The sequence below is a fragment of the Monodon monoceros genome, unplaced genomic scaffold (genome assembly GCF_005190385.1).
Source record: "Monodon monoceros isolate NGI ecotype Baffin Bay Population unplaced genomic scaffold, NGI_Narwhal_1 Super_Scaffold_12, whole genome shotgun sequence".
Taxonomy (NCBI): Eukaryota; Metazoa; Chordata; class Mammalia; order Artiodactyla; family Monodontidae; genus Monodon; species Monodon monoceros.
The window spans coordinates 2,031,214-2,045,311 of record NW_021703768.1 but is presented as its reverse complement, the minus strand read 5'-3'; positions in this window follow the sequence as shown (position 1 = coordinate 2,045,311).

Genomic DNA, 14,098 nt, shown 5'->3' with positions numbered 1-14,098 from the left:
AAACTGCTTGATTTGGAGATTCACCATAAATCTACAATAGTTAACTGTGTCATGTTGGCATAAAGGTGGGAAAACAGTCCAAAGGAACGTTGGAGAGAGTGTAGAAACAGAGCTGTCCATGATACTCCCTTATTATCCCATTAATCGTGTAGGCTCTGCAGTGATGTCACCTGTCTCCTCCCTGATCTTGGTAATCTGTGTCTGCTCCCTTTTTCTTCCAATTAGTCTTGGCCTTTGCTCTTTCCACCAGCGATCCCCATGGGCTGATGGTCTATGGACCTAGATATTGAACACTGAATTGACAAAAGTTAGCCATCTCTTTTCTGGGCACCCAAAGATTCCAGAGAGAAACTGGGGGTCTGTCTCAACTGGTAAGCACTTCTCAGTGGGCTAAGATGTGCTAATTTTCAGGTGTCTTTGAGGAGTTAAATAATCAGTTAGATACATGTCCAAGGACTCATTATAAAGATATGAGCTGGAGGTAGACACTTATGAGTCATCCATGAGGCTGGGGGCGTAAAGGACAGAGGAGAAGACTGGGGCCACAGTGTACACCTACATCTTGTGGCTGAGCACGCTGCCCAGCCCCACAGCAGGCAGAGGGAGCCGTGGTCTCAGGGGCAGTGAGAGGACCTGGTGAGCACCGCCTGCATCTGTGAGGCATACCTCTGAAAGCTGCAGCAGGCCACGGCTCACAGCGGCATGCCAGGACCAATGCCCACTTGCCATTAGGAACTCTTGGCTTGGACCCAGGGAGGGCCCAAGTCTCCCATGACCTGGAGCTTATACATTTTGGGACCCTTTTAAGAAAAAGCACCGGAAATTATGAATAGAATGTTAGAGACTGGCCTCAGCAGGGGCTGTGAAGGGGCCTGAGCGGGGGTCCTGGGCAGGGGTCCCAGAGCTTGCACCTGGTGAGCTTCACGGTAGCCCCACCTGCAGTCAGAGCAGGCGGCTCCCTGCCCCCTTGCACAGACACACCCATGCTCACAAACGCACTGAGGGACAGGAAGTCACACCCAGTCCCCTTCGGGGTCAGAGTGAGGGAGGGCTGAGCAGGTGTCTCTGTGCCGGGATAAGCAAAGTCACTCTCCAGCATTTGGGGATGTTGGCGCCCTTTGTGGAGCCCCGAGGAAAACACAGCGGAGGCTCTAGCATCTTTTGGGGAATCTGACCCATTGAGACCAACATGTCCACTCCCCTGCTTTGTTCTCCTATCGGGGTCCAATGCACATTGTGTAACTGCCCCTCTGTTTTGGTAAAACTTCAATAGGAAGAGGAAGGCGTGACAGAAAGAAAGACACCCCCCTGGAGCTGTGGGAAGGGCCGACTTGTCCTCCTGAAGTTGGCAGCACTTCACCTGGGGTGGAAGGGAGGCCCCTGCAGTGCCCGGCTGGGCCCTAGCGGGTGTGCCTGAGGGCAGATGGGGAAGGGGCTTCAGCGGGCAGGAGGACGGAGGACCAGCCCCAGAAGGTCGCCGGGCAGTCGACCTCTGGGAGCCATGGCCCGCGTTAACACCCCGGTCACCTTCAGGCTCTGTGATGCTGACGCAGCTGGTTCCGGGCGATTGGGGGAGCAGATCCACACCCCAGTCTGGATGGATCTCCAAGTTAGGATGCAGGCTTATCCCACAGAGCAAAACCACCTGTCAGCTCTGTTCTGAGAGAAGTTTCCAGGGAGTCGAGGACGGCAAGGACCCTGAGCGCACGGAAAGAGAGCCTCCTTCCAGAGCCAGGAAGTGGTTCAGCCACAGAGGCTGCAAGGGCTGCGCGGACCCGGGCTTGCTGCCGCAGCCCCTGTGCAGTTACAGCAAGTGAGTGGCTGAGTTTCCAGGCAACGCTGTGGTCAAGACCCCAGGCTTCCAGAGCCAGGCTTTGCTCCCTCGGGCTAATGAAGCTTCACAAAGTTCCAGACTTTCTAAGCGACAGTCTCAAAGCAGTGGGCCTGTGACAATGGGGGCAAGGCGACACTGGGGATTTCAACCGCGTTTGAGGGCTGCCCTCGCCGCCCCGCACCCCAAGTGTGACAACGAAGGTGCCATAAACCACACTGCAGGCCTGGGGCAGAAAACTCGCTACAACTCAACAAGGTGCTGGGATCGAGGGGCCGCGAACCACAGGCCCATGACCACCACCTGGAGAACCCTGAAGACGTGCGGGTGCCCGGGCCACTCCAGCCCCGGAATCTGGACCACTGAAAGCTTCCCGGGCGGGGCGCCTCGGGTTGTTTGCGTCTGATTAAACGCTCCTACTGGAAACTTCACCTCCCAGAGTGTGGCTGGAGAGATGGAGCAGCAGAGACGGCTGGTGGATTATTGCTAAGACGCCGCTTCACCTCCAGACTGGGGAGGAGAATGTCATTGCCGCCCGGCCCCCGGGAGAGCAGCTGCGAGCACACAGGCCTTACAGCCAGCGCTGCTCCCCGCCCGTGAGCACCCTCCCGGACGCACATATTGACCGGTTAGAGTGCTTTCGGTCCAAAGGGGAAAGAAGGGCCAGCAGGGGATGCTTTCCACCCTGCATACGGAGCGTTGGGTCAGGCAGAGACCTGGAAGTCAGGCCGGGGTGGGGGTGGGGGTGGGGGTGGGGGTGGGCCCGCCCCCCCCCCCCCCCCCCCGCACGGACAGCATGACCCGCGGGACTGCCGCCTGAGGACCCTCGTGGGTGCCCAAACCCCGCCCAGCCCTCTGGGGTGCCCAAGACCTGCTCCCCCCAGACCCTCTCCAGGCAGAGCAGCTCCGAGCCCGCCACCGGCAGCTTCACCTCAGACCTGGGGTCTCAGAGGCAGCGTCACCATCCCGGGCGGCATCTCCCCACAACCCTGAGCGCAGTGAAGGCGGCTTCCATGCCCTCAGTGGTCCGCTTCCCGGGGGACACAGCCCACGGCCCTGCCGCAGCCTGGGGACGCCACACCGCTCTCTTCGTCCAGACCCCGCTCCCTCAAGGAGGTCAGGCCCTCTGTCCTCACCCCACACACCTCGCCAGTCCCTGGAGAGTAAGGAACAGCTGCCCAAGGCCGGCCCATGACCACCCCAGCCCCTGCTCAGGGGCCACTCCAGGCCTGACCGCTCGCCACCTCCCATGCCGCCACGGCAAGCTTTCCTTGTCAGCGACAGTGCTGTCCCCGACCCTCCGGTCCATGCCACCCCCTGCTCCTGCCTCCACTAGGTGACTCTGGAAGTCAGGTGTGCTCAGGGGTGCACTGCAGGGACACCACAGAGACTACCTACCTCCTCGGCAGCAGCACGTGGGCAGCACGAACACGGGGTGACATGGCATGGGGCCACTTGTGTCTCAGCAGCCACGACTTCTTCTGATACAGAAAGCAATCTACCTAATTGCAGATTAGGTACAATTATAACTAGAAGTGAATGCTCACTTCTAGTTATGCACTGAGACGTGCACATGACGCACACCACACACACACACACACATGCACACACACAGGCACGCAGAGGCTAGAAAGTCTGCCTGTTTGCTACAGTTTCCTGTTTACTGCAGTTCACATTTCTGCCTATTTGACGTTCTCTTAGTCTCAGTCATTTGTATGCAGTGCTTGAGGAAAACAGAATGCCCAGGATGTGAAGTGTCGCGGCCAAGAGCCTGCTTTGACAAAGCTTGTCATAGAGGCCCCGGAAGCATCTAGAGTTCAGAGGAGCCGTTGCTAATTAAGTCTGACAGTTTCCCCTTCCTGGGGAGTGCCCAGCGTGTCCCCGCAGAAACGCCGTGTGCAAAATCTCCATCCTCAGGGAGCTGCAGCACACGGTTTCCTTCTGCTCCTCAGAGATTCATAAAACCAACTGAAAACACCTTTGCAAATGGTAAAGAAAAAAGGCAAACAGCAAAGCAAAACGTCAGACAGAGTGGTTATGTCCCAAGGCACTTCCTTACAATTTTGCGAGGCTCAGTGTGAAAGGAGTGCTGCCCAGTGCCCCGGGAAGCTTGTTCATTGCACTCACACCTGGATTTCAGCAGACCTGGTGGATTACCTGCAGAGGTGAGCTCTGTCCTTTTACCTGCAGTTGTCAACAGGAGGATGTTCCTCTGATGTGTCCTGCTTTGCCCCTCAGTCTTTGTCAGATTTTAAGGGATTATGGTAAATGGATTAGAGGAGTCTTGGGTGCTACTGTGATTTTCCCCAGCTGTTCACACAGACCACGTTGCCCTCAGGGCAAAAGTCAGACACTGTTAGAGATGCCCAGTGGTTTTGTTTCGTTTTCCTGGACACCAATGAAAGTTAATTTTTAATATCTCTGACATCTGATACCAGGAAGAGAGAACAACATTTTTGTTTTATCTGACACTGTGAGAAAAAGTAAATTTCCACAGGGTATCACTAGAGACCTAATAAACTGAGGCATAAGTTTAAGTCAAGACTCAGACAAGTGGGAAAATCTGAAACAAATCTTAAAATCACATGCAGGAAAATCATGGCCAAGATTATTATTTTTACAGTAAGAAAGAGGAGAGGACTAAAAATTATAGATAATAATAAAAACTCCTAGAAACTACATACATACCCATTTCTTTTCTTCTACATAGCTTCATGAGTATTTAGATTTTCTATTTCTCCTTGAGTCAGTTTTGGTAATTTGTGCCTTGCAATAAATTTGTCCATTTCATCTAAGTTGTTGAATTTGTTGTCATAATTTTTCATAATGCTTCCTTATTATCAATTTAATCTATGTAAGAGCTGTAGTGATGGCCCCTCTTTTGTTTCTGAAACTGGTAAATGTGTTTCCCTTTATTTTTTCTTGATCAATTTATCTAGCACTTTATCATTTTATTGACCTTTTCAAGGAACCAATTTTTATTTCCATCGACTTTCTCTGTTTTCTCTATTATTATTTCCTCCCTTCTACTTACTTTTCAATTTCTTTTGCTTGATTCTTCAGATGGAAGCTTAGATCATTGATTTCAAATCTTTCTTTTTTCTAATGTAAGTATTTAATGTTAAAATTTCCCTCTAAGCACTGCTTTGCTGCAACCCATGAATTTTGATGTGTTGCCTTCTCATTATCACTCAATTCAAAATATTTTCTAATTTTCCTTGTGATTTTTTCATTGAAACTATGGTTTAAAATATGTCATTTAACTTTTAAGCATTTGAGGATTTCCCAGTGTCTACTTGTTGATTTCTAATTTATTTTGTGGTCAGAGGATATATATTGTATAATTTCAATCCACTTAAATGTACCAAAACCTGTTTCATAGCCCAGCATATAATCTATTTTGGTGAATCTTCATGTGGATGTGGGAAGAATGGATTTTACTGTTAGAAGGCGTCATGCTCTAAAGAGGTCGGTTAGACCTACTTCGTCACTAATTTGTTCCAGTCTTCTATATGCTTACTGATTCTCAGCTTACGATCCGTCAGTTACTGAGAGAATAGGGCTGAATCTTCTACTAATTGTATATTTGTCTATTCTCCTCTTGTTTCTGTAAGTTCATGTTTTATGTATTTTGAGACTCATATGTGAGGTATATACATATTTATGATTGTCGTGTCTTTTTACTGAAATGTCCCTTGTGGTCCCAATATGGCTCCTCCAGCTTGCTTATAAATGTATTTAAATAATATAATATTTTCTATCCTTTTAATTTTATGTTCAAAAATTGTTTCTTAAAGGCAGCATTATTTTATCCGGTCTGACAATATCCGCATTGTGTTTAGTTTGGTTAATTTATTAACTTAATTAGTTACTCATATAATTGGATTAAGTCCAACTTCTTGATATGAGTTTTATATTTTTCCCATCTGCTGTTTGTTGCTTCTTTTTTCTGTGATCTTATGGATTTGGTATCTTTTAATGTGCCATTTCATGTCTTCTGTTGACTTAGTGGTTACTCTTTATTTTTTTTGTATAGTGTTTGCTCTATAGTTCCAATATGCTTTTATCATGGTTTACCTTTATAAAACATTGTATCACTGTACATATAAAAGATTATAACAATATACTTTCATCTCTCCCTTCCTGCCTTTTATTTTAATATTGGTATACAGATTATTTCCACATATGCTACATATTACACCATGCATTTTTATTATTTTTGCTTTAAAGTGCCAATAATTGTTTTAATAAATTGAAAAATGAAAAAAAAATCATTACTCATATATTTACTATCCCTCAATGGTCTTAATTCCTTCAGATGTGGGTTTCAATGTGTTATCGTTTTTCTCTACCTTGAGGAAATAATATAATGATTTTTTATTACCAATTCTGCTAGTAATAAAAGCTGGTCTTAGCTGTAATTGGCTTTATTTTGCCTCATTTCTATAAGGAGATTTTAACGAGATATAGAATTCTAGAATGATTTTTTTTTAATCAGCACTTCAAAGTTGGTGTTCCATTGTCTCCTGTCCTTCAGTGTTTCCAATGAGAAGTCAGCCATCATTTCTCTCTTTGTCACTTTGCGTGTAATATGTCCCCCTCTCTTGGGCTACTTTTAAGAAGTTTTTCCCTTTATAATTCATTGTCAGTAATTTGATTAAAATGTGCCTTGGTATGATTTTCTTTTTTTCTCTGAGTTTCTTTGAGTGCTGTACGTTTATATTTTCCACCACGTTTGGAGAAATTTCAATCATTTAATCAAATGCTTTTCTGCCCTTCCTCTTTTTCTTATGTTTCCATTACACTTATGTTAGGCCTCTTGATATTAAGGCAAAAGTCAATGAAGAGCTCCTCTTTTCTCCAGCCATTTTTTTTTCTTTTATTGCTTCAGTTTGGACAATTTTTTTAGGCCAGTCTTCAAGTTCACTTTTCATTTTAGTTTCTAGTCTACTAGAAATCACTACCATCCAGTGATTTTTTTGATTTAAGATATTGTGTTTTTCAGCTCCAGAATATTAATGTGGATTTTTTCTTATGGTTTCTATTCCCCTATTTATTATGTGCAGTTTTCTTTAACTACTTGGAAATGTTTTAAAGAGCTGTTTTAAAATTCCTTTTTGCTATTTTCATCTTCTCTGTCATTTCTGGGTTTTTTTCTCCTAGGAATGAGTCAGATTACCCTGATTCTTTGCATGTCTAATCATTTTGATTGCATGCTGGACATCATGATTACTACGTCTCTGAGTGGCTGGGCCCTGTTGTCTTCCTTTAGTGAGTGTTGAGGATTTTCCTCCCAAAAGGAAGTAAATTGTCCATGGATCAAGTTGGTCCTCTGAAGGCTGATTTCAGGCGAAGTTGGATACAGGTTAGCCTGTACCCTGAATCTAGTTTAGCCCTACTACTAAGGTGTACCTTTTCTGGGATCTTTATGGAAAGTCCCAAGCATTCAACCAGGTCTTTCTACTCTGTCTGGTCAGATCTTGAATTTGTGCCAGCCCTGTGTTACCACTGACAGTTCTCAAAGTTGTCCATTGGCCAGAAATGGCAAGAATGATGGAATTAGCAGACAAGCACTTTTAAAAAGTTCTTATGAATATGTCCAAGCACTCAGAGAAGAATGAACACAATGAGTCTGTTTCTTTTTGCTGTCTCTTTTTAAAATTTTCTCAGTCTTTGTTGTTTTGCAGTTTTATTAAGATGTATCTGAGAATGAATTCCCTCATGCTTGAATGTCGCTTGAGATTAACCGAGATTCTGAAATTTCTAGATCAGTGTTTCTAATCAATCCTGGGAAATCCCCACCCATTATCTCTCCACATGCTTCCTCTTAGCCCTTCTTGAGAAACTTTGATTAAACAAATCTGTTATTTCCTAAACATCCTGTTAAACTAATCTATTATTCTATAGTTTCCTTTTTTAATCTTTCTGGTTAGGGACTCTTGGGGCCTATTTTACAATTCACTGGTTCTCGTTTCAGCTGTATTAACTTTCTATTAAACTCATCTGTTGAGGTTTTTTCCGTTTCTTAACATTTTGTTTCTGGAAGTTCTATTTAATTCATTTACAATTTAGCTGTGTCATTTTTTAAAATTTCCTGATCCCTGCAAATATTTCCAAGCTTGTTTTTAATTTGTTATTTTATAATCCATGTTCAATGTTTCCAATTTCTGAATTCTTTATGGGCATTTTCTATAAAGCTTTGTCGTACAGAGATGCGTGTTTCCAGATTAGTCAGAGTATAATGAGAGTGGGCTTGAGAAAGGACTTTTTTCTCTAGTTAGTTTGGAAGAATTTCAGGAAAAATGGGAGATTCATGCCTCTATTTTTATGGTCTAAAATGACAGTATCAGTAGTAATTAACATTTATACTGCACTTTTAAATGTATACTTTTATTTTAATTTCCACAAAAACTTCCTGTTATTTGCTTCACTGTCTCTTTCCTGGATAAAGAAACTGAGATTTGAATAAGATAATCTCTTGCTAGATTCCTACTAAGAGATAGCATACATTTTCTTGGTTCATCCACCATCATTGAAGCACATTAAAGCACTTGGAAAGTGACCAAGCCAGAACTCATCCTGGCTATTCTGACCACAAGCACCATGTTGGATGCTGTTTAGAAGACTGGACTAAGAGATGTGGGACAACTGAGAAATAGAGGCAATGAACAAGCCTGGGGAGCAGAAATGAAAATGAATCCGTGGGAAAACGTGAGCCTGAGAACGGTAACCTCAGATGTGAGTCCCGACAGCCAGAAGGGCCACAGAAGAGCTAGGTGTCAGCAAAGGCAGAGAGAGAGTCAGTGGTGTCCCTGAGGACTGGTGTGACCAAATCTGGAACACAATGGGTTTCTGTTTCTTTACCGGCTTTAAGAGGTGGGCCTGAGATGCCCCCTACCCTTGACCTCACGTTACAGTACGTCGCAGGGTCTGAAGTAATATAAAATACATCTTAGAAAAGGGAAATAACCATTTTCTTATCTCAGTATTTTTTAGTGTTTGGAATTTGAGGAATTCCTATCTAAATGTTTTAGTGCCTACTTAAATGTTAAAGAAATGGAAACAGATTTTTTGGTGTGGTCATTTATAAGCTATATCCATTTGTAATTTATAGATACATATATACACATTTCTCTGAGAAATAACCCTCAAACTCTTTATCAAGCTATGGTCCCCCCACCGCTTGACAAATGTCACCCATTCTTCATGATTCGTTGTACATATCACCTTCTCAGCGGATGTGACCCCTACTGCCCTGGATAGAGCAGGAGAGGGGGCAGAGGGCAGGAGGGAGGGCTGCCCCTTCTAGCCCGCCTGACTGAGCCAACCCACCTGTCACCCAGTGGAGCTCTCTCTGGACACCCCAATGACCATCACTTCCCTGCTAGACTATTAGCAACTGGAGAGTGAGTTCACACTCCTTTTTAGATTCTCTGAGTGATTTCTACAGCCAGTTACCCAAAATCCTTGTGGAAAAGCAGACTATAGATGCAAACTAGCTCTCCCTGAGTGTGGAGTGTGCATCAGGCCCTGGGTTAGAAGCTATGCCTGTATTTCCTATTTAATCTTCACGCCATAAGAGGAAAGCATTTTTAGGCTGGAGATTGCTTGTAATGTTCTCAAGGTCAAGGAGAGTTCGGATTTTAGTCCTGGGGAGCGTGACTCCTAACACCAGATCCCTTACAGTCTATCATGTTGTTTTTAAAATAATGTGCTTCAATGATGGTGGATGAACCAAGAAAATGTATGCTACCTCTTAGCACATAATAGTAATGGTTCCTCACGCCAACCCAGGATGACGCTGACCTGTGTCGATCCAGCCACACCTTCTAGAGCAGCCCTCTCTTGGGAGACAAAGCTCTATATGTAACCATAGGAAAGCAAAGGCGGTTTGCCCCTCAGGGGCGGCACGTCCACCTGGCTGACAGTCCAAGTAGCTCCAGCAGCTTGTCTGGCTCCCAGGGGGTGGGGCGATGTGTACATCTCTTCCCGGCTTCTCAGTGGCATCATGTGGGCAGCTTGAAATCTGCTGGGTGGGAGTATTTACACCACAGCAATCAGCAAACCTTGCAAATCAGGGTTGTTCTCCCCAGAAACCCAGTTGCTGAATATTTACAAGCACACCATTGGAATAAACTAAGAAAAATGTGGTGGGCATTCAGGTGACCTTCTTCATGCATTGGACATAATAAAATAAAATATAAAGTAAAATAGCCAGAGAGAAAGTATTTAACAACAGTTGATGGAAAAAGGAAAATAATAAAACCACTCGAAAGTAAAATTTAGCTCTAACGTTTTTAGCGGCAATAATATGCCCTCTTTGCTAAAGCACTTTTGAATGCTTTAACGTGGGGATTGATACTCCTGTCACAGGGCACACAAACCACCAAACTTGGACCCCTGGAACAGGGAGCACTGGGATGCCCAACATCGACAAAACAACATGAGTGGGTTTTTTGGGGTTTTTTTCTGGTACACGGGCCTCTCACTGCTGTGGCCTCTTCCGTTGTGGAGCACAGGCTCCAGACGCACAGGCTCAGCGGCCACGGCTCACAGGCCCAGCCGCTCCGCGGCATGGGGGATCTTCCCGGACGGGGGCACGAACCCGTGCCCCCTGCATCGGCAGGTGGACTCTCAACCACTGCGCCACCAGGGAAGCCCACCATGAGTGTTTTGAGCTACCACTTTAAGAGAAACTCAGTCAATGAAATTCCTTGGCCCCCTAAATTTCTCTGGCTTACTGTTGGCTCCTGAAAGCAGAAGCCTCCTCCGGTTCAACCTCCGAGGCACTGGAGACCACTTGGGCAGGGGCTGGTGCTCTGGGGCTGGTGCCGAATGCTGTGCTTAGCACCTCAAGCATGAAATCAAGAAAATCTTTTAGCGCAGGTCCAGGACATTATTGGTCAACACTACAGAAGAATTCAAAGCTTCTCCATCTTTTCTAAGCACACAGTCCATGCTTGGATGCCTCCGCTCCTATCTCTCCACGCCACACACAAGTCTCTTGCCCCATTACAAGGCTGGTGTGGAGCCTCATCTTGCCCAAGGGGGAGCCCCAAATGTTGCAAGAGAGATGATTACTCACCCCACGTGTGGCCACACGCTGGCCCCTTATTCCCAGCTACTCACCATCTCTCGGGAATCGGAGGTCTATTTGCCCCGAAGCCCTTTTTTTGTTTGTTTTTTACTGCCTGGGTCTCTGCACTAGCCCAGGGAGGGAGAACACATTCGGGTAGGATTAAGTCCTATTCTGTTTCCAAACTGGGAAAGAATGCGATTTGTCCTCCGATATTTGGGAAACAGAGCATCTCAGCAGAGCACATCAGGGCTCTCCAAACAGAAGCCTGCTTTTTCCCTCATAAACAAATTATGCAAACTCTCTCTTCTTCCAGAATTAGCAATGTCACCATTAATTATGCAACTGACAACAATGGATTTGGAAATACGGGAAAGCATGTCATGAATGTTTCAACCACTGTGTCCTCAAGACTCCATCATCTTTAAGTACATCAACCATCATTGCCTGGACCTCTTCCCCTCACGAAGAGGCCTCGGAGGTGGACTCAACCCACAGGACTTCGGCTGGTGGGTAAAGGGGTGAGCGCCCAGGAGTGGGAGCCACACACTTACGTGCCTGGGTGCATTTGGCATTATTTATTGTCTGCGTTTCTTTTCTTTTAGTAAAGGGATTAAAAATTGCTGGCAACGTGTCATCATTCCAGCTCCTACTTTCTTTAACAAGCTTCACTTTCCTTTCTTGCTCTGACCTGCTCTCAGCATTCCTTCCTGCTGTTAGATATTACTTGAGATAACAAGATTTCAGGGTAACATTCTTACCTTGTGAATTTCCTACGAGATCATGTGTCCTGAGTCAAAGGCCATCTTTGCCTTGTGATCAGTAGAAACTGGATGAAGACTTCTTCCCCGTTTCTACTCAGTGAGTCCAATGTGCCTCCCACCCTCCGCCCTGTGCTCTGGTCACTCAGGCTGGAGGTGGACGCTTGGGGCCTGGGGTGCTCACCGCCCTTCTCAGATGAGAGTGGCTGACGCCCAAAGGGCTCAGTCCTTAACAAAGGGGCAAGGCTTCCCCCGCATGGATTGCGGGGATGCACACGTGTACCTATGAAGCACTGAGGTCACTGCAGACACCTCACGGGGGTGATGACCCACGGGTTTCATGTGCCTCAGTGCAAGCCTGGAAGCAGCTTGGAAGAGGAGATATTCCCTCTGGCACGTCTGGTTTAGGATTAGTGTTTATGGGATGACTAACCACTCTCCCCCTAAGAAGGAAAATCACAGTGATGCACCAGGAGCTCCAGGCCTCCAAAGCGGACCAGCAGGGTTGCCAATGTTCTCAACGAGTCGCATCACAGGTGTGCAGCAAGCATCCCCGACAGGCTGGTTTCTTCTACAAAACCTTTCCTGACCGGTCGCCACTGCTTTCACAGAACACCATGAAAAATAACTACAATTCTAGACACAATATGGTAATTCTGGATTAGATCTTGGAACCAAAGGAAAAGGACATTGTGGAAAAACTGGTGAAGTGAGAAGGAACTCTGGAGTTTTGCTAGCAGTAATGCGCCGAGGTCGACTCCTTGCTGCGACAACGTGAAACGGTTGTGTGTACACTGGGGGAGGGGAACACAGAATGCTGTGTACTCTCTTTGAAACTTCTCTGTACATCTAAAATTATTCCCAAACAAAAAGGTTACTTAAAAAGAACAAAAAACAAAAGGCAACCTGAAAAGCAAGTGAATGAGTTCATGGTTTATTTCAGTAAGTGATCACCAAGTCGAGTGGCATCTTCCCTAAAGATATGGCTGTGTGACAGCTACCAGCTTTGCTAAGCTTTCTTTGAATTTCCTCAATACAATTAATTATAATATAGAGCATCTTTTAAATGAATGAATGCATAAAACCAACTACTCGGATAATTGCCTACTTGAACATAGGAACATAATCACCACCATATATTAACTGAAAATGCAATGTTAAAATGCACGCACAAACAAGGGAAAATCCAACAAGTAAATAGCCAGGAAATGGTGCCCGGGAATTTGCTTAGTGTGTTGATCCAGATTCAAGGAAGTTACAGTGTCAAGGACGTGTTCTTGTGAACTGTCGAGGACAATCCTTCTTAAAAACCCATGTGTAAGAATGACCCAAGGACAGGCAAGGGGTCTCAATGCTCCAGGTCAGCAGATGGGAAGCAGCTGACCAGAGGGGGCCAGGTGTAAACAGGACGTGGCAGGGAAGAGGGGTCCTGATGCAGTGGGGGAGGGCAGCTCCAGAAAGGAAGTTGGAAACAGGTCCATTGCTCTCTCTAGCCAGCCAAAGAGAGCTGGCCTCTGCACTACACAGTGGAGGACCCTGGGAGATGAGGCTCACCTGCTGACCCCCTGCCGACTCTTCCTGACCTGCTGGATATACACAGACAACTGTGAATGAAGATCCCCCAGCCTGAGTTCAGGTAGCAAAGGAGAATTCTGACCGTCCTTCTCAACAGGGAAGGGATGGAAAGACACGCCACCAGTACCGTCTCCCAAAGGCAGAGATGAGGAAATCGGTGAGTGTGCTGGGGGTTGGCTGGAGCCCCAACAGTGACAAAGTGCTACAAGCCTAACACAGTGCTCAGGATGGAGAATCAAAACACGTTTCTGGAAAAGAACACTATAGGAATAAGCAGTAAATTTTAGACAGCATCTACTCTTGCTTACAAAGTTTAAGAAAACAAAGTGGGAACCAGCCCCTCTAGAGCTCCCTTTCAGAGCAGGGCCACACTGAGGCCCCATGTTCAGGACAATAGAGACAGAGGAAAAATAAGGTCAGGGGAAAAGTTAAAGGGCCGGGGAACAGTCAGAAAATCTTAGGCCGCCACGTGTTTGTTTGTTTGTTCTATCTATAAGAAAACAAGAGAAGGATCCCTGTGAAGCTAGAAACGCTGTACTAACAGGCCTCCTTCTAAAAGTTTAGAAAAATCAGTTTTACATAAGAAATGAGCAACAGAAGAGGATCAAAATCTAACCCTGGGCTTCCCCGGTGGCGCAGTGGTTGAGAGTTCACCTGCCGATGCAGGGGACGCAGGTTCGTGCCCTGGTCCGGGAAGATCCCACATGCCGCGGAGCGGCTGGGCCCGTGAGCCATGACCGCTGAGCCTGCACGTCCGGAGCCTGTGCTCCGCAACGGGAGAGACCACAACAGTGAGAGGCCCGCGCATCACACACACACACACACACACACACACACACACACACACACACACAC